The sequence below is a fragment of the Mus pahari genome, chromosome 9, assembly GCF_900095145.1.
Source record: "Mus pahari chromosome 9, PAHARI_EIJ_v1.1, whole genome shotgun sequence".
NCBI classification, from domain to species: Eukaryota; Metazoa; Chordata; class Mammalia; order Rodentia; family Muridae; genus Mus; species Mus pahari.
In genome coordinates, this window is record NC_034598.1 from 87,054,908 (window position 1) to 87,075,603 (window position 20,696).

Sequence of the window (20,696 nt, forward strand, 5' to 3'; positions counted from 1 at the left end):
TGCTTGGGTGGATAATCCTTTTCAGAAGCCAAAGATGGTTAAATGAAAGCCAGATCTAGTTGTACAGTCCCCTCCCTACAAGCTGTTGGTTAGGGGGCCTCAAAGCCCCCTCCCACCAAACCATTACAGTGTATTTCGAATGCCCTTGATCATCCACCATAACTGGCTCACAGGACCCTGTGGTTGGAGACACCATGCCCTTCGGGTGCAGGATATTGAGAAATCCATCTGGGTCTGAACTAGAAGTTTCCTCCTTGCTGGCTAGCATCCATAGCACTCTGCAAACTGATGAGAAAAATCATCATTGTTTGTAGCCATCTGAGGACCTCACAAGCTACAATAATGACCTGCCTGGCTGGAAGTGTCCAACATTGCAATAGTGGCATAGCTATTGTGAGGGTGAACAATGGCTTTCTGATTTGATCTGAGGTCCACTCCATAAGAAGAAAACTCATGTCAGGTACTGTACACGGTCAAGGACCTACAGCCAGGAGGTTAGAGGCCTTAGGGGAGAACTTACTACTGTTATTTTTGTTAAATGGATGCAGGGTTGAACGCCTGTTAAACACTTCTATGTAGGGATGGTAAGGTGTGTCAGGGGGTAAAGGTGTTTGCCGGCAAACTTGATGGGTCAAGTTCAACACCTAGGGCTCACATGGTAGAACGATAGTACTGATGGCAAGATGTCCCCTGACCTTCCCATATGCACTATGGCATAAATAAGCATGTATGCAAATAGACACATGCATGTGTGTGCGTGCATATACACACATCAAATAAATATATGTAATTAAAATTTTTATATTTATACTATCAATTAGTGCTGCTGGTACCATTATCAGAGAAACTTCTTTTTGCCATGAGTAGCTGAGGAAGAGGCCAAAGTGTGAAAAATAAAAGTAACTGTGAAATGTTTGATCCTTAGGGCAATCTCTCTCTCTTCACCTACCCCTCTACCTCCAAGGTTCAGGGAATACTGCAAGAGAGGAAGAGGATTATAAGAGCCAGAGATTGAGAAGGAGACTTATAAAACAGTGTCCTTAGGACGCAACATAGTCATAGCACTCATGAACTTACTGTGGCTGTGCTTGCATGAACAAGAAGGCCACAACAAGCCGGGTGTGGTGGCGCAAGCCTTTAATCCCAGCACTTGGGAGGCAGAGGCAGGTGGATTTCTGAGTTCGAGGCCAGCCTGGTCTACAGAGTCAGTTCCAGGACAGCCAGGACTACACAAAGAAACCCTGTCTCGAAAAAACCAAAAAAAAAAAAAAAAAAAAAAAAAAAAAAAAGATGGCCACAACATTTGGCCCATTACCATTTGTACTGGCTGGTTTTGTGTGTCAACTTGACAAAAGCTGGAGTTATCACAGAGAAAGGAGCCTTAGTTGAGGAGATGTCTTTTTATTTATTTATTTATTTATTTTTTTGAGACAGGGTTTCTCTGTGTAGCCCTGGCTGTCCTGGAACTCACTCTGTAGACCAGGATGGCCTTGAACTCAGAAATCCTCCTGCCTCTGCCTCCCAAGTGCTGGGATTAAAAGGCATGTGCACCATGCCCGGCTGAGGAAATGTCTTCATGAGATCCAGCTGTAAGGCATTTTCTCAAATTGTGATAAAGGAGAGAGGAACCCACTGTGGGTGGTGCCATCTCTGGGCTGGTAGTCCTGGATTCTATAAGAAAGCAAGCTGAGCAAGCCAGGGGTAGCAAGCCAGTAAGCAGCACCTCTCCATGGTCTCTGCATCAGCTCCTGCCTCCAAGTTTCTGCTCTGGTTGAGTTTCAGTCCTGACTTCCTTTGATACTGAACAGCAATGTGGAAGTGTAAGCTGAATAAACCCTTTCCTCCTCAACTTTCTTTTGATCATGGTGTTTCATCACAGAAACCCTAATTAAGAATCTATTTCATTGTGGAAGACCGCCATGCTGTGGGTCATTGGGCAGTTAACAGGTTCATTTTCTTCAGTGGTGTAGCCACTGATAAGCTGCCCCAGTTCCAGTAAAGTACTCCTTGTTCAGCTCATGTAAGCAACCATAATTATACAAGTTGCCTAACAATAATAAGCTTATAACCTCTTTGTGAGGTCAACTATTGGCTAGAGTCGGGGGTGAAATAACACCTAATTAAGTCACTAAAGCCGGTGTCAGTAGTGTATTTGCATCTATTACTGCCGTTGGTTTCTAGAAGAAGACATAGGAAGAGTGTGAACTCCATGTGAGCAGGAACCTTGAGTTCCCTGGATTATTTGCAGGACTTGGTACTGTCACACTAGGTGGTACAATGCCACATTTCACTGGTAACACTTTTCAGAAAACGAAGTAAGGCTTCCCATGGAAGCTTCCATGTGGGAGTCAGCAGAGGAAATGGACACAGCAAGATGCAATCCTCCAACAGAGGGGTATGTGCCTGGTCAGCCAGGATTCGATGTTTTGAGTGCAATGGCACTGCCCTGAACTGCTCTGCATATTCCCAGGGGGTGGATGCTGGTCACACTGGGCATGCCATAGAGTGGAAACTTTGTAGAGGATGGAACCTCCAGTGATGAGCTTTTGCTATCAGTTTGTTTTTCCATCAAGCTATCAAAGACACATTCAGCCAGATTTATGCTAAGTCCTCAAGAAGGCTGCTATGACCTTTTCTTGGATACCATGTAGGAAATCAGTCATTCAGGAAGAATGTAAAACCAATACTGATAGAAGAAAACTCTTCGCTTTTGTCTCTTCTCTTCCCATAGCCTGACTATGGTACTGTGATGGCTATTCTTGGTTGTCAACTTGACTACATCTGGAATTAGCCAAACCCAAATGACTTAGCACACTTGTGAGGATTTTTTTCCCTTAATTAAATTATTTTAAGAGGGAAGATCCACTTTTAATCTGGATCTTTGAGGTGGGAAGATCCACCTTCAATCCAAATCTTTTGAGGTGGAAAGATCCACTTTAATCTGGGCCACACCTTCTGCTGGCAGCCTACATAAAGGACACTCACTCTCAGATAGCAAGACCATTCCTTCTCTGGCATTAGAGCCCACTTCTTTGGGATTCTGGCGTATACTGAAGACCAGCTGAGACATCCAGTCTTGTGGACTGAGCGACTACTGGATTCTTCTGTTCATAGGCATACATTGTTGGATTAACTAAACCGCAGCCTGTAAGTCATTCTAACAAATCATCATATACACATATGCCATAGATATGTGTGTATATATAGATATATCTACAGATATGTGCATATTTTCATGTGTATATGTATGTATGTACATATTAATACTTATATATATGTGTGTATATATATATAAGAATATATACATGTATATGAGGGAGATGTTCATTCTATGAGATCCATTTCTCTAGAAAACCCTTACTAACTTAGGTAAGTTTCTTGGGAGTAGATGGTCTAGGTGGGATCAAGGAATATTTCTTGTGCCTGTTCCCTTCACAGGGAAGGAAGTGAACAAATTAGATGCCATGAGTTCTTGGTGCATTTGAAGTCTTTAGGCTGGACCTTAAAGCATCTTTCTCCTGTGAGACCAAATAGGTAGTGCTGGCGAGACCTAGATATAGAGTAACTTGCTTGGCATCACTGTCTATTCCTCATTGTAGTTTGAACAAGAGTCACTCCACGCTCCAAGGAGAACCTAAGACTCATCTATGATTGGGTCCAGTGAGTTATGACATAATGCCTCAGATCTGCCATCAGAGGTATGTAGCTGTGCAGTGCTTTTTTGGAGATAAGTTTTGAAGCCAGGACAGTATCGAAGAACTAACAGCCCAGGGCTAATCATTAGGTAGGCTCATCATGGACTCTAAATAGCCCAACACCACTGAAAACATCAGTTTGGCTACTCCTGTGATCCTCACGGATCAAATAAAGCTCCTTCTGACACACATACAGAAGGGAGTGAGGTAGAAGGTGTCTGCAGATGTGGTGACTGGTGGCAGGCCTCAGGGCTTATGAAGGGAGTTCCATCTCTGAGGTTCGAGTGTCAGAACTCAGGGAACGTAAGGAACCCTTGCCATGGTTGTATAAGCAGTAGAGGAGCGTTGGGAGGGTTAGCAGAGGTAGCCTTGTAGACAGACATTGTTTCTGAGCACTGCACAAACCTGTTCTTCAAACTAAAGAGGCTGTTAAGGCCAGAAGAATTTACAGTCTCCTAGTGACATTTGGACCCCTGAGTTCACCAAACAAAGCATTTTGGAAGGTCCCTGTGGCCCGTCCAGCGGTATTACTACTGATGGGTGGTAATCAAGCACTTGGCTAAACGCTGTGCTGGGGTTTTATTTTTCAATCCTATTAAGTAAGCACTGCTATCATTTAGGGATCTGAAGCCGAGCAAAGCTATGTAAATGTTCGAGGCAAAATAGGTTGGAGCAGCTAAACCTGGAAGAGAACACGGCAAAGTCAGGCTGCAGAACCACAAAGCTTCTTTCTGTTTCGTGTGGGCCTCCACAATGTCTCAACAAGAAGTAATTTACACAGCCAGCCTATCTTCCTTCAGTGAGTGCCATGTGGCAGGGACTGTGTTTATCTTCTTCACCGCTGTGGTCCTCAAGCCTAGCACAGTGCTTGGCTCCACAGTGGGTCCAAGTTACATATTTGTGCTATGGAAACGGGGATGTGTATGGCGCAGAAAACAGACTCTGTAATGAAGGGAGCGTGAATCACAGTCTCCCATCAGGTCAAGGCAAGGAGACTGGGAGTGTCAGGCTGGTTGTGTTTTTAGTATTTCAGACTCAAAAGCAAGCATTGTTTTATGATTAAAAATGAATCACAATGACATGTCTCACGCCTTATCAGATCTTCTTGGTTCAAAATTGTGTTGGTGCTGTACCGAAGTGCAGTGAAGTAAAGCAATAAATTCCACGGCTCTTCAGAGACTAGAGTTGGGGTCCCAGTGCCAAAATCATTTTGATTATTGAGCTGGCATGTACCCTTAAAAATTCCTAAATCAGTGGTTGGAAGTGACAAGATTCTGAGAGAAAGAGAAAATAATTGTGTATTGTGTGAGTGTGTGTGTGTGTGTGTGTGTGTGTGAGTGTATGCGTGTGTGTGCGTGCATGTGTGCATCCATAGCCACATCCACATACCCACCTGGCAGCTTCAAAGTCTCTCACATATTAATGAATTCCTCATGGATCGCATGTTTGTGATTGTGAAGTCGGGACAAAGAACCAGAAAGAATTTTACTTCTATAAACAAAACAGATTTTAGAAGACTTCACTTTGAAACGTCAAATTGTATACGAGAGCGGAGGAAAAAGAAGCCTAACATAATAGAAGCCTTCCAAAGCCTGGGGCAGCAGCACAATAGCGGACTAGCACAAACAAGGGCTAGGCAGTCACGTGCAGCCAATCGGAAAGGAAATTCACTTGTACTCAGATAGCTAAGGTGGGTGGAGAAAAACGAGCCAGAACACACAGTCCAGGAGTAGGGCGGCAGCTCCTGGTAAGAGGGGCCCGTGGAGGGCAGTGCAGAATGGAGTAGGAGAGAGAACATGCTCAAATCAAAAACAACAGGCTATTCATATCACATCCCTAAAACCTGTATAATGAAACCTGTTTATATTTATACCTCCAATTAATTGTTCAATGTTCAAATTTCTGTGTCCTGGCTGGTGACCCTCCAACCATTTCTTTGCTCGTTTTCTTTTCTTAAGTCTTTTGAAAAATAAAAACAAAAACAAAACCCAAAACAACAACAACAACAAAAACAAACAAAAAAACAAAAAAAAAACCCACCCAGTGAGCGTCTGCATTTATAAAGATGTTCTGAGATGTCCTGAGATGTCCTTCTGTCATGGAGGTCATCTCAGGACACAAGTGGGATGGGGGGTGGGAGGGAGGGAAGCTGGTTCAGGACCAAGAGGGGTGTTTTGGGGGATGGTGAGGCAACTTCTCATCCCATTAGCTGATGGTTGACTGACATTTTGGAACAAGATTTTGCAAGAGACCAGGGAGAGGACTAAAGAGCAGGGAAGAGGCACTTACAAGGTTGTGGCGGCGGGAATGGGCTGAGTGCTCCCAGATCCGAGGAGGATTTTATTATTGGACGCAGACCCATGGCATGTTTTCAGCCTGGATCTCAGAGGCCCAGTTTGAGGGGACTCATTCGGTCTTAGGTTTTCTTGTCAGATCTGTGTTTACCCGGCACAATGGCTCTTTGAGGAAGGCTAAGTTAACTTGCCGTTTCTCTATGTGTTCTATATGCTTGAGGGGCAGTCCGAGTTAAAGATGAGATTTTAGAGGAAGTTGTAGGAAACCCAGCTCCACGCGCCTGGAAGTTGTTTCCCAGAGCAGTGCCACAGGGTAAAAACAACTAGTTCTAGGAAAGGTTCATCTCAGTTTCTTTGTGCTGGTTTTGCAAAGATGTTCTTTGTGGAAGCGAGGCACTTTGGGCCTGTCCTTAGTGTTTCCTCAGTACTTCTGTTAAAGGCAGAGCACTGGTCCAGTTGAAATGGACCTGGTTAGAGTGTGTTATTTGCTGTGGAAAATAGTAATTGCATACTGCAAAATTTTAGGAGGTTCTTCTATCCAAAGGATGTTGAGAATTGGGACAGAAAAGAAAGGGGTTGGGGGTTGTAGCTAAACAGCCAGGGCTTAAGACTGTTTCCAATACCTCTCACTGGAAGACCTTGGTAAACCAATTAGTCCTTCCAAATCTCAACTTGGTTTAAATATATGAACAGGGGTTCTGTGAGAGACAATATATGTAAAAACCTAGCTGAAGGCTGACATGAGGTAAATGTCCAGTGACTGCCAGTTCTGCCTGTTTTCTTTCCTATTCCTGAACCTGTGTTCATACACCTCATCTCGGGTTATTGAAAATCTTAACCAGTGGCAGAGCATATTCTTACACGATTAAGAGTAATAATAATAATGATAATTTACATAGTGTTGCATAAATAAATGACTTGTCGAACCTAAGCTGTAGCCGTACAGCAGTTTTAAATTTCATTTGGGCTGGGCATAGTGGTGCATACCTTTATTTAATTCTAGCACTTGGGAGGCAGAGGCAGAGAGTTGGAGGCCAGCCTGGACTACAGAATAAAGTAAGTTATTCTGTAACTTACTTTAAGTAAGTTACATGACAACTAGGATGCTACTAATCACATCTGTTACCTCCCAAGTGAATATCTGTATTAAAGAGGTCAGAGAGACTCAATTGACCATGGGTGGCTTCTAAAAACAGAATTTATTCTGCTCTGAAGTCTGAGAATAATTATTGTTGTTGTTGTTGTGTTTTCGAGACAAGATTTCTCTGCATAGCCCTGGCTATCCTGGAACTCACTTTGTAGACCAGGCTGGCCTCGAACTCAGAAATCCGCCTGCCACTGCCTCCCAAGTTCTCGGATTAAAGGCGTGTGCCACCACGCCCGGCTTGAGAAGAATTTTAATAAGAGAGAAGAAGGAAAAAGAAGGGGGGGGGATGAGAATACAAACATGCAGTAGAGAGTAGCTGGGGAGGGAGGAAGGGGCGGAGCATAGAGAGCAGCTGGGGAGGGAGGAAGAGGCGGAGCATAGGGAGTAGCTCAGTAGCTGGGGAGGGAGGAAGGGGCAGGGAAGGCTGCAGCGATTTGGGAATGAGAGAGCTAATAATTAACTTAATGACTGGGGAAACATTGATTCCTCATGTGTGTTCTAAAGTAGGACCAGAGAACCATAGTATAGAGAATGAAGAGAGGCACAAATCCCAGCCCCAGATGTGAAGACGCGCCTCTAAAACCAGCCTTGCTGAGGGCAGATGCCCAGAGCGCCCTCTTATGGGCTGGGTAGAAAGGATGCTAGCTGAGGGTCTCCCATGGCTGGTCCAGGCGCATCTTCCCTGTTTCAGCTGGAAGGAGGTCAGCAGGCACACAGGAAGCCCATTCCTCACAGCGCCTTGCATAGTACTCTCTAGAAGGTTGTTAACCAGGCTCTCTGGGCTCTCTGTTACCCTACACCTGTACTTCCTGGTGAAGGACTCGTTTCTTCTGAAGGAGGCGCCCATTGTTCTCATTTGCAAAATCTTTTCTCAGCACACGAAAGAGTGTGACTATTGTAATTTTTTTTATCATGTAACTTACAAATATTTAGAATCTCTGTCAAGGGAATGGACTGAAAGCAGATGTTTCCTGTTAAGCTGGCCCCCAGCATTTCAGAGTAGAAAACAGAGTATTTTCAAGTCTCACTAAAAACATTGCAAGGAAAATAACATTTGTTGAATGCAAACAAAAATAAAGGGTGGTTAAAAACAGGATTTAGTGCTAAGGAGACTGGCCCTGATGTTGAAGGTCTTACAGTCCTTGGTCCTCTGAGCCTCAGGCTGGAATCCTTTGCATATTCTCTGTGATAGATTAGTTGGGAAAGTAGACATACTCTCTTGTACCTCCCTGTCTCCATAGCCTTTAAAGGCAAAGTGACTTTATATCAACTCTCATCTCAGGCTAGACTGTTTCCTACCTTTTAAATCTGGGCAGGCCTTTTGCTCTACTTGGCCATGACTGATGGAAATGGGGCCAGTGAGAATGTTCACTGTGTAAAGGAGCTTGCTGTGCAAGTCTAAAGACATGGGTTTAATCATTGGAATCCACAGTGAAGAGAATCAATGCTTGCACGATGTCTTCCACATATGTGCTGTGGCCTACACCACCACCATCACCATCACCACCTCCATGACCACCATCATCATCACCACCACCTTCATCACCACCATCACCACCACCTTGTAAGAGCTGGAGATTAAATATTACAGACTCCTCTCTGCTCTGTAGCTCCCCAAATAGCCATAGATAACATATAATGAATAGACATTGCTGTGTCCAAATAAATTTGTGCCTACCAAAGCAGGCACCCGGCCCATGAGATTCAATTTTCTGACCCATGATTTTAAAGCCATCGAATTTGGAATGACTTGTTACAGAAGGACTAGCTGACATGCATGGATGGAAAGGTCACAGTGAAACCTATTACTCGGTCCTATTAACATCTGATTCTTAAGAAAGAGCCAGCTGAAGGACACCCAAATAAGGGGTCAAGAAAAACACAAACTGCATCGTCTTGAATATTCCCTTCCAGAGTCATGCTGAAATTTAAATGGCTCATGTGATGAATTAAGAGGCAGGCTCCTTAGAAAAGGACAAGCTTGGCTTCTGTCTTTCCTCCTTATTTCTTGTCTTCCTGCCCTACTCTGGGAAGTCATGAAGGACCATACCAGAGGCTGCCTCTGAACTTGCACTGAGGAATTATAGTCCCAGGTTTCCTGTTTTCTAGCTTATAGGAAGCCTATCACCCTATCTATCTATCTATCTATCTATCTATCTATCTATCTATCTATCTATTTATCTATCATCTATCCAAACATGTATTATCTAAGTATCCATCCATCCATCCATCCATCCATCCATCCATCCATCCATCCATCCAGATGGTTCCATCTCCTCTCTGGAGAATCCTGACAAATGTTTTAACCATAAATTGTGAAGGCAGAGAATAGGAGACAGAGATCAGCAGAAGGAAAACATCCTAATTGGCTTGCAGCGCTCACCACCACTGGCTTTAAAGTGTATCACAACATTTTAGTGTTGTGGTTATATGTCTGGAACGTTGGCATTGCATGTTTACTGTTGGCTTATCTTGCTGCGATGGCCCTGTTTCAATACTTTCAAGTAAGAGTGTGGGACAGTATCCAAAGTACTAGAGGAGAAGCATGAAACCTATTCTAGTTGTACATTTCATTTGCAAAGTTCTGAGTTGACATTTTTACCCCACTGAGAGGAACTTCGGGATTTCTTGGAGGTTTTAAAGCTCAAAGCAGCAGGCTCAATCTCTCTAGGACATACAGTGTTATGGCCACACCTTCCTCCACTCCCATATCAATTCCAGTCCATCTCTTTCATCTGATTCATTAGCAGAAGCTCTGCATATAAAGCTGCTTGTTTGTGATATTTCAATTAATCCTGGACCACATTATTTTCATGCTCACTAACAGCAAGTCTTAATGAGGCAGAGTAAAGAATTGGCTACCAAAGTTATTTACAAGTTAGGAATGAAGTAGATGTAATTTGAACAAGCTCCTTAGGAGCCATTGGGGCTTTCTTGTTTTTGTTTTTGTTTTTGTTGTTATTGCTTTGTTTTTGTTTTTTTTTGTTTTTTGTTTTTTTTTTGTTTTTTTTGTTTTGTTTTTAAACTGAGTGACCATGCCATTCAACCACCAAGGGGCAAAGTCCATGTGTCCAATTCTCCAAATGGGACCTGCGATATCTTTGACCAACAGAGTGACAGAGTTGTTCACTGAATGAGCTCCTTAGTTACCTTGACAATTAACACATGACTGGGTGCTTGGTAACCTCTCTGCCTTTCTTCCACTTCTTCCCCTTCCTCAGCCCAACGCCCTTCTACATGGTCTGTGAACCACTTTCCCTCACGCTGGGTTCTAGCCTGGTGTGTGTCTTCAGTCGGGACTGACCTTCCTCTCTTTCCACACAGATGAAAGTCTTGAAGCCCAGCTCATTCTGCACATCTTAGATGAGTTTTCAGATGGCTCTGTTCTCCAGGCTACCACATCCAACCGTGCTGGTTGTACTCTGCATACATCCAATGTGATCTGTGCTACCCAGAACACACACTGCACCTTCCAGGCTTGGACTGAGCATAACCTAAATCACAGTCACAAATAACTATGTTATTTTCCACATGCCTACAAGACAATTCTTTATTTTGTTCCCTGGGGAAAAAATGCTACCTCTGGGCCAATCTTGCAGATCCAAAGTTACAGGATCTCTCAGGAGACAGCCATATCAGGCTCCTGTCAGCAAGCAGGATGCTGACAGCATCCACAGTAGTGTCCAAGTTTGGTGACTGTATATGGGATGGATCTGCTGGTGGGGCAGTCTCTGGTGCTCCACCCTTTGTCTCCATAGTTCTTCCTGTGAGTATTTTGTCCCCCCTTCTAAGAAGCACGGAAGCGTCCACAATATAGTCTGTGAATTGAATCTTGGGTATTCTGAACTTTGGGGCTAATATCGACTTATCAGTGAGTGCATACCATGTGTGTTCTTTTGTGACTGAGTTACCTCATTCAGGATGATATTTTCAAGTTCCATCCAATTGCCTGTGAATTTCATGAAGTCATTGTTTTTAATAGCTGAGTAGTAGTCTGTTGTGTAAATGTACCACATTTTCTGTATCCATTCTTCTGTTGAGGGACAGCTGGGCTGTTTCTAGCTTTGGGCTATTATAATATGACTGCTATGAACATAGTGAGCATGTGTCTTTATTACATGTTAGAGCATCTTCTGGGAATATGCCCAGGAGTGGAATAGCTGTGTCCTCAGGTAGTACTATGTCCAATTTTCTGAGGAACTGCCAGATTTCCAGAGTGGTTGTACCAGCTTGCAACTCTACTGCTTATTCTTAGGGCAGAGAGCATTAACACTAGGCTTTGTGTCTACTTGGGGTTTAGACAGTGGTTAACTGATAGGATCTGATGTACTCAGGTAACAAGGTGTAATGGCTACTCCTGGTTGTCAACTTGACTATATCTGGAATGTACTACAATCCAGCATTGGAGGGATCACCTGTGATCCAGATCTTGAGGCTGAAAGACACAAGCTTTTGGCCTGGATCTTTGAATGGAGTTCTAGAGGCACAGTGGCCATGAAAAGCTTAGGCCTAGGCAAGGTAGTACACACCTTTAATCCCAGGAGACTGAGGCAAGGAGATCTCTGAGTTCAAGGTCATCTTGGGACAAAGCAAGTCCTAGATCCAGGCTTGGTGGTAACACCTTTAATCTGGGCCACACCTTCTGCTAGAGACCTACATAAGGACATTGGAAAAAGGAAGATTCTCTCTTTGCCTGCTTGAACTTACTTGCCAGCACATCTATTGGGACCTACTTCTACAGAAGACCAGCTTCAACAGCTAGCATTGTGGGACTGAGCAACTACTAGATTCTTGAACTTCCCATTCACAGCTGACCATTGCTGGGTTAGTTGGACTATAGACAGTAAGTCATCACATTAAATTCCCTCAAATAGGCATTCCATTAGTTCTGTGACTCTCAAGATCCCTGACTAAGACACAAAGGTAACCATTTGCTGATTCTTTTCCTTTTACCTTTTAAAAACCTGTGTTTGTATGTATGAGATCATGTATGTATGGGTACATGAGGTGATCTGAAGGGGGCATCAGATAGCACACAGCAGCAGTTATAGATGGTTATAAGCTCCCCGACATGTGTGCTTGGGAACCAAACGCTGGTCTCCTCCTGGAAGAGCAGTAAGTGCTCTTAACTCCTGGGTTGTCTCTTCAGTCTCCACTTCTTGACTGCTTATCTGGATCACTGATAACACATAACACTGAGTTGAAATTGTATGCTTCTGTCATTGATGCCAGTGACTTGGTGTGTACTCGCCGGCACCATTTCTTCTTGTTTGTGGTTTTGCTTTTTGAGACAATGTGTTGCTGTGTAATCCCTATTTGCCTCAAACTCATGATCCTTTGGCCCCAGCTTCCCAAGTGCTGGCATCACAGATGCATGCCACCACACCTGACTCTCCAGGTCCTTTCTACATGGCTTGTATCCAGACCACATTTCCCAGAAGTTAGGTTATAGCCATGCATCTAAGCTGTTGCCAATGGTTTGTGGGCAGAAAGTGGTAAGTATCTAGCCTTGGCCAATAAAATGCTTTTATTTATTATTCCACATTCTCTGTTGTCATCTGGTAGCCTCAATATAAAGGACCCTGAAGGTCAAGGAGGTGGGCCTATAAGAAGTACCATAAGTCCCTGAGATGAGATTGAGTTCATCAATGGCTGACCAAGGCTCCCTGCATTGCACAGTGCTGTGAATCAGAAATAAACTTTAGTTGTTTAAAAGCTGCTTTTCAGTAGCAGAGGACTTGTCTTACATGCACAGACTCCAGGCTCAATTTTCAGCCAAACATGCACTTGCACACACACACACACACACACACACACACACACACACACAGAGAGAGAGAGAGAGAGAGAGGGGGGGGGGGAGAGTAAAAAGAAAGAAAAGCCTTACTTAGTCTCTTATTTCTCTAGTCTTCAAACTACAAGAAAATACTAACATGAATGTTGATAATACCAAAAATACCAACTTCTCCTAAAATATATTTTAATAAGTAGCCTAGAGAAAATGGTTTCTTATAATGTGTAAAAAAGATGTGGAGATCTCAATCAGTGGCTGCTGCAGGGTTCAAGCCCTCTACAGAAGGGGGCTGTCTACAGAAGGTGCTGGGAAACCGGGAGCTGCTGTTTAGCCTGCTGAATGCTGGGTAAGGCGGAAAGGACTGAACTTTGACTTCAAGGCTGGCTGCCTTAGAACCTCTGATTCTTCAGAATTGTAAGAGAGAGAGAATTCTCTAGCATGGTGTCCAAAAATAGTGTGCACCCCGTGACCACTCCTCTAACACAGAGGAATGAGGTACACACATATACACACCTGACCAATTGACTGGGTTAAAAATGACAAATAATTAGCATGAAAATGGGTAAGTATGAAGTTGGTAACTCATGCTGGGCTGGGATGAAAACAGCAGGCCACTAACTGCCCTTAATCATGCCTTCCTTTTACGACCTTTCTCATTTACAGCCTAATAAGGATGCCAGATCCAGATGTTCAACAAACATGTAATTGTCACCAAAAAAGGCTAAAAGAAGAGAGGAGTCCATTGCTCTAGAAGAAATACTGCTATATTAGGTAAAAACCCAGAGCAGGCACTGGCTCACACACACAATGGAGGGTGTGTGTGGGGATGGGTGGGGGGGTGGGTTTATAAAACAAGCATGTTAACATACATGAAAGATAAATCCCAAATGCTCAGGGACAAAGACCTGTTTTGTTTTCCAAATGGCAGAAGACCCAGAGGTATCTCCCAATCCAAATTATTTGTCTTACAATGAAGGCAACAGACACAAAGAGGCAAAGTGACTTGCTTAATAGTTGAAAATCAACCCTTCTAAGGAAATGGTTGAATTAAGACTTAACCTTGATCTCTTGGATTTCTGGTCCAGTGCTTTCCCCACTGATTCTTGTCTTGCCAAGGAGTTACTATTTCAGGATGCCACTGGAAAGGGCTTTATTGAGGCCTAGTTTCTATAACCAAACCGTGCTATGGACATGAGTCAGGTAGGGGATTCCACAAAAAAGCTAAAAATACATTAACTTGCATGTATTTTGAACACTTGCTATATTCTAGGCCCTAGGCTAAATGTTTTACATGCAGAATCCATTTATCTAGCTACTTAAATCTCATTGGTATCTACTGTCTATAGGCATCTATGGCCTAGCAATCAATTAGTGAAAAGACATTAGCTTCTTCACCTAAATGTGGAATTTGCAGCCAAACTGCTTTCTACATCCATTTCACAGATGATAAAAATGAGACCCAGAGAATGATAATGACGCCCAGCCTGTATTGCCCCCTGCCAACAGCATTATAAGCCCTTAACGAATAATCCTTACGGGAAAAGGAGGCATGGGAAACTTAAAGAAGTTGTTATTGTTTTTTGTTTGTTTGTTTACTTATTTATGGCAATGCCAGGGCTTTATTGGGTAAAGCAACATGGACTTTTTACCTACATAAAAGCACATCACAAAGTTTGAGTGATTTTTTTTTTTCATAAGGGAAAACTCCATTTAACAAAGTAGTTGTCATATACTTCCAGTAAAGAAGAGGGAGGGAGGAAAAACCGTTCACTCTGTCTTTGAATTATCTGCTTTAAGTTGGTGACAAAATCTTCTTAGGTAGTCACAGTCTCATACTTAGATCATGGAAATATTCCGACACACACCTTGGACTTGAAAGAATGTCAGCTGGCCCATAATGCTGTATGAATGGGCTTAGGAAAATCTGAGATTATGTGTTCTAAGAAAATGTATATGCTCTCAAATTTTAAACTTAGATTGATAACTGCTTCTGTGTTTTGGGGGGAATCATGAATTATTCCCACAACAAAAGCCCAACTGGTACATGGATCGCTGGAGCAGAAAAGTCTCTAGTAGAGTGTACGGAGCTCCGCAGCCAAAGATCAAAAGCAAAGATGGGGAAAAGAAGTCAAAGACCACAAGAGGAGAGCAAGTGACCCGGAAGCAAGGAAACCAAAAAGCATGTAGGAGGTGAAGAGGCAGAAGTTTCAGATGTACAGAAACTCTTAGATCCATCAACTAGATTTATCCAGTAGTTACATGAAGCCACACTTTCTTTTTTTTCCAAATTATTTTATTTATTTATTTATTTATTTATTCATTCACTTTACATCCCAGTCATAGCCAGCCACCTCCCTCCCATTCCCACCCTCACAAATCCCTCACCTCATTTTGTCAGAGAAGGGGGATCCCCCTTGTGTACCACCCTGCCCTGTACCGGTCAAGTCAAGTCAAAGCAGACCGTGTCCTCTCCCCCTGAGGCCCAACCAGGCAGGCCAGCTAGGGGAAGGACATCCGGTGAAGCTAAGCTTTCTTCAGTACTTCTCCGGTTTACTTCAGTGATCACTTTCAGATACCAAAGACAACAGGAAGTAGACCAGAGATGGGAGCGAAGGCTCTACAACCCAAGTGCCCTCGATGTAAAACACTACAGGGCAAGGTGCCGCGGAGTCCTGGTCTCCTTTCTTTCTCTAAAAGATGGGTACTGTGTGAAGACTCTGCCTGTGAGAAGCTAGGGTCGAAGTTATACGTTCCTCTCCAGGTAACACACATAGCACAATGCTAGCCCTTAATAGATCCTGATAGAGTAGGAAAACGGTAGTGACTGAGCCAAAGGAAAAAGTCAATTTGGCTGGAGAAGGTAGAGAGGAGTGGTTCTCACCCTCTCCGTGCTGAGACCCCCCCCCTCACCTTTTTTTCCCGAGACAGGGTTTCTCTGTGTAGCCCTGGCTGTCCTGGAACTCACTCTGTAGACCAGGCTGGCCTCAAATTCAGAAATCCGTCTGCTTCTGCCTCCCAGGTGCTGAGATTAAAGGCATGCGCCACCAGTGCCTGACAATGCTGAGACCCTTTAACATAGCTCCTCATGTTGTGGTGACACCCCCCCCCCCAACCATAAAATATTTTTACCACGACTTCATAAATGTATGTTTGCACTGTTGTGAATTGTAACATAAATATCTGTATTTTCTGATGATCTTAGGTGACCCCCAGGTGTGTTCGACCCCCAGGTTGAGAACTGCTGACACAGCATTAAGGGATGGAGACAGCATTCAGAACAACAGCGTTGAATTTCTGTTTAAATAAAAAAACGTTAGAAAGGACCGCTTTGCTTTATTTTAATACATAAATAGCAAGAATCTACAGAAACGACCACATACTGATTTGGAAAAGGATTCTTTTTGTAGTTGTGAAATTGAATTTACCAATCCGTTTAAGCCAGCCTATTGCAAGGCAGAGGCGCATACTTTGAGGCTAGAAAACAGACTTTAATGATTTCCAGTTTCTAGTGAATTCTCTATTGAAAAGAAGAATGAAAACCAGCAAAACAGTCAAATGTCTCTGTTCTCTTTTCCATATGAGCCTTTTTGAGGTCTAGCAATATAAAGAAAGCAGCTTTGAGATAAAACAAAACACTGAGAAACAATTTAGAAATATTTTGAAGAAGCAAGCACCACACCCCAGGGCCCCCAGGCTCTCAGTGGAAGACAGAGCAGGAATTCTCTGTCCTATCAAGACAACGTAAACACTGGCTTCACATTAAGTCAACCTCTTGTCCCTGGACACCGGCTCTCAACTCTTAAGAAAGACTTAAATTTCCAGGGAAATAAAAAAATCAATTTTTATCCATATAAGCCTGTATATACATGCACTGTACTTCATTCCAAATATTTTCTCACCCAGGAGTTTGGAATAAAAATATCTGTAGTTGATCTGTTATAACAGCCCAGATCTCTTGAATGACTTCCAGTCACTTTGCTTGAAAACTCCAGCATCTTCATGACATCCCAATGACAGCCTGGTATTACTGTCAATACATTTCATTACTTGTCAAGGCAGCCCTTTCTAGCAGTAGATTCAGATTGCCATCTTTCTGTGTTCTATTACACTTTTGCTACAGTACCCTGAATGGCTGCCCTTGCCTCTTCTTTCCCTCTTGGCGTGGTACTTATTTCTAAGCTTGTATTAAAAAAAAACCTGTCTTATCGGGTTCCTGCGTCTGCGTGTAGATGGTAGAAGAGAGAGTCCGAGTGGTTCGCTGCGACGGTAGCTGGCTGAACTTCAGGAGAGCTGTGTTCTCTGTGGATTCCAAGTCTATCTTCTGTGTCCCTGGAGACTTGGTGAGGGTCTATAGCATGGGCGCAGTAGAGTGTGAACACATTTTGCGTGGGCACAAACATCTGGTGTCTGGAATCCTCACCAACCCCAGCAACCACCTGCAGCTCTCTACTCCTCTTCTTTTGATGGCACAACTAAGCTGTGGGACTATCTTGATGGCATTTTGATAAAGACTTTCATTGTTGGACCTAAACTCTATGCCCTCTTTATTCCACCTCACACCGAAGATCCCGTCTTCCTTACAATAAGTCAAGAAGAGCCAGCTGGTCTCGGTGAAATGGCTCAAATCAACAAGCTGGGACTTAGAAGCCAAGGAGGTCACCTTTGTCCTGGATTCCATAAACGGGTCCCCCAAATGCATTGCTTTCGGAAATGAGGGAGAATATGTCGCTGCAGTCCGGGACTTTTACTTAATCTGTTTACTTTTTCAAGCAGAAAAAAAACATGCAATTTTACTTTACCATCAACAAAAAAAAACCAAGAAGAATGTGAAGAACAAGTTCACGTGCGTAGCCTGACACCCAGAGGAAGACTACATCGCATCTGGTCACAAGGACAGCAAAATTCACCTTTGGAGGAATTTTCATAATAAGAAGAATACATACACAGGCTTGCATTGGCACCATGACTTGATTATGGATTTGGCTTTTACAGTAACAGGCCCCAGTCTGCTGAGTGGCGGGCTGGAGTGTGTGCTTGTGGAGTAGCGAGACAGATTAGAGAAGAACAAAGAGTTTCTTCCTTGCTTAGGATCTTCTATTGAGCACATCTCTGTCTCACCTGCGGGAGATTTGGTCTGTACTTCTCACTCTGATAACAAGACAACAGTTATTCACCGAAATCTCCGTGTGTCTGCAGTAATTCAAGGCCTAGTAAAAGATAAGCGTGTGTATCTACTGGTTTGATGGTTGACCCAAGAACCCAAGCTTTGGGTTTGAATGGGAAGCCCGGTCACCTGCAGTTTTATTCTCTCCAGGGTGACAAGCCGTTATGTAATCTAGATATCATACAGCAAGAGTACATTAAGGATGAGGGTCTATTCCAAACGAAGCTAACGAAGCTAACGAAGCTAACGAAGGCTGCCTTTGGCTGCTCTGGGACGTGGTTGGCAACAGTTGAACAAGGGCAAGAAAATGAAAACGAGCTGGAGCTACAAATGAAACTGTGGTGCTCTAGCAAGAAAACCCAAGGGTTTGTTCTTAACACAAAGATGACCATGCCACATGATGACCACATCACAGCTCTCTGCTTCAATAATGCAGAAAACTATGAAAAACCCATCCTGGTCACAGCTAGCAGAGATGGCCACTTCAAAGTGTGGATATTAACAGATGACTCTGAGATATACAAAAAAACCGCTGGCTGCACTTGCGACTTTGTGGGTAGTCACCACAAGGATCAGGCAACCAATTCTTGTTTCTCTGAAGATGGCTCCGCACTAGCAGTTAGTTTTGAGGAAATAGTTATGATATGAGATTCAGAAACATGGGAACTAAAATGTACATTTTGCCAACAAACTGGGAAAATCAGTCGCCTCTGCTTTGGAAGATTGACATGCTCCAAGTCCCTTCTCAGCACTGCTGAGTAGGACATCCTCTGCTGCTGGGATCTGCTCAGTTGTTCAATCGAGTGGAGGGCAAAATTAAATGTTAGAGTTCTGGAACCCGACCCTTACGCAGACCGTGTTGCTGCAGTGGCTCAGTCTTCAGTGGGCTCAGATCTGTTTGTATTTAAGCTTAGCGAGCCAAGGCCATTGTATATTCAAAAGAATGTCTCCAGAGAGGAAGTCCAGTGGGGAGTGTTTGCTCCATGAGATGTCCCAGAATCGGTTCCCTCAGAAGCTCACCAGTGGCTGAACAGATCTCAGTTTTACTTCCTGACTAAAGCACAGGGCTTATTAACATCATAAAGTCTCCCGATGAGAGACTCACACCAACACGCTGCTGGCAGAAGAAAGTTTGCCATTGACCCCATTTTCTTTTATATTGGGAAAAATGCAGGCAACAGCAGGATGCAAAGTTAACTGAAACTTCAGAGGATAAACTGGTACAACTCCCCTTAAGGGAGACCATACCTGCAATTACTAAGATTCTTCACACCCCAGCTCAGCTACTGCCATCAGCTTCGCTCTTCTGTTCTCTCTAAACTCACCGCTGCTGTCTAAAGAGACTAAAGGTGTGGAAGAAATTCCTGATGATGTAGACATGAAGGGAAACAAAGAAAGTGACGATTCAGATGAAGAATATCATCTTACTGAAAAAGCCAAAGAAACAAATAACACGGGTTTGGAAGAAGATGCTATACATCAGCTGTCAAAATTTGAAGAGAAAGAGCCGAGAAAGTTCAGAAAAGTAGATTATAGCTGGCTGCTCTGTAGGCCATGGCAGTGGTATGGCACAGAGACATGTTGTATTTAATTTTACTGTCTGTTAACACTCCAACAATTTTTTTAAAAGTTATTTTATTCTTATGACAAAATATTAAAAGTCTTTTGTTTAAAAAAGAAAGATCTTATCTATTAAGATTCAGACTGAAATAAGTGATTACTGTTTTTTTATTGGATATTTTCTTCATTTACATTTCAAATGTTATCCCCTTTCCCAGATTTCCTCCCCCAAAACCCTCTGCCCCACCCNCCCCGCCTGCTTCTACAATGATGTTTCCCCACCCATCCACCCACTCCCACCTCACCGCCCTGGCATTCCCCTACACTGGGGCATTGAGCCTTCACTGGACCAAGGACCTCTTCTTCCACTGATGCCCGACAAGGCCATCCTCTGTTTCATATGTGACTGGAGCCATGGGTCCCTCCCCTTGGTTGATGGTTTAGTCTCTAGGGGCTCTGGGGGTGTGTGTGTCTGGTTGGTTGATATTGTTCTTCCTGTGGGGTTGCAAACCCCTTCAGCTCCTTCAGTCCTTTCTCTAGCTCCTCCATTGGAGACCCTGTGCTCAGTCCAATAGTTGGCTTTAAGCATTTGCCTCTGTGTATGTCAGGCTCTGGCAGAGTCTCTTAGGAGACAGCTATATAAAGCTCCTGTCAGCATACACGTCTTGTCATCCACAATAGTGTCTGCATTTGGTGACTGTATACAGAATGGATCCCCAAGTGGGGCAGTCTCTGGATGGCCTTTCCTTCAGTCTCTGCTCCACACTTTGTCTCATTTGCTCCCATGAGTATTTTGTTTCCCCTTCTAAGAAGGACCAAAGCACCCACACTTTGGTCTTCCTTCTTCTTGAGCTTCGTGTGGTTCGTGAATTGTATATTGGGTAGTTCAAGCTTTAGGGCTAATATCCACTTATCAGTGAGTGCATACCATGTATGTTCTTTTATGATTGGGTTACCTCACTCAGGATGATATTTTCTAGTTCCATCCATTTGCCTAAGAATTTCATGAATTCTTTGTTTTTAATAGCTGAGTAGTACTCCA

The 20,696-nt window shown here is 43.5% G+C and overlaps 1 pseudogene; it reads left to right on the forward strand.

Moving 5' to 3' along the window:
- The first annotated feature begins 17,159 nt into the window (after window positions 1–17,159).
- On the forward strand, window positions 17,160–19,685 carry LOC110326133 (annotated as a pseudogene).
- Window positions 19,686–20,696: the final 1,011 nt, after the last annotated feature.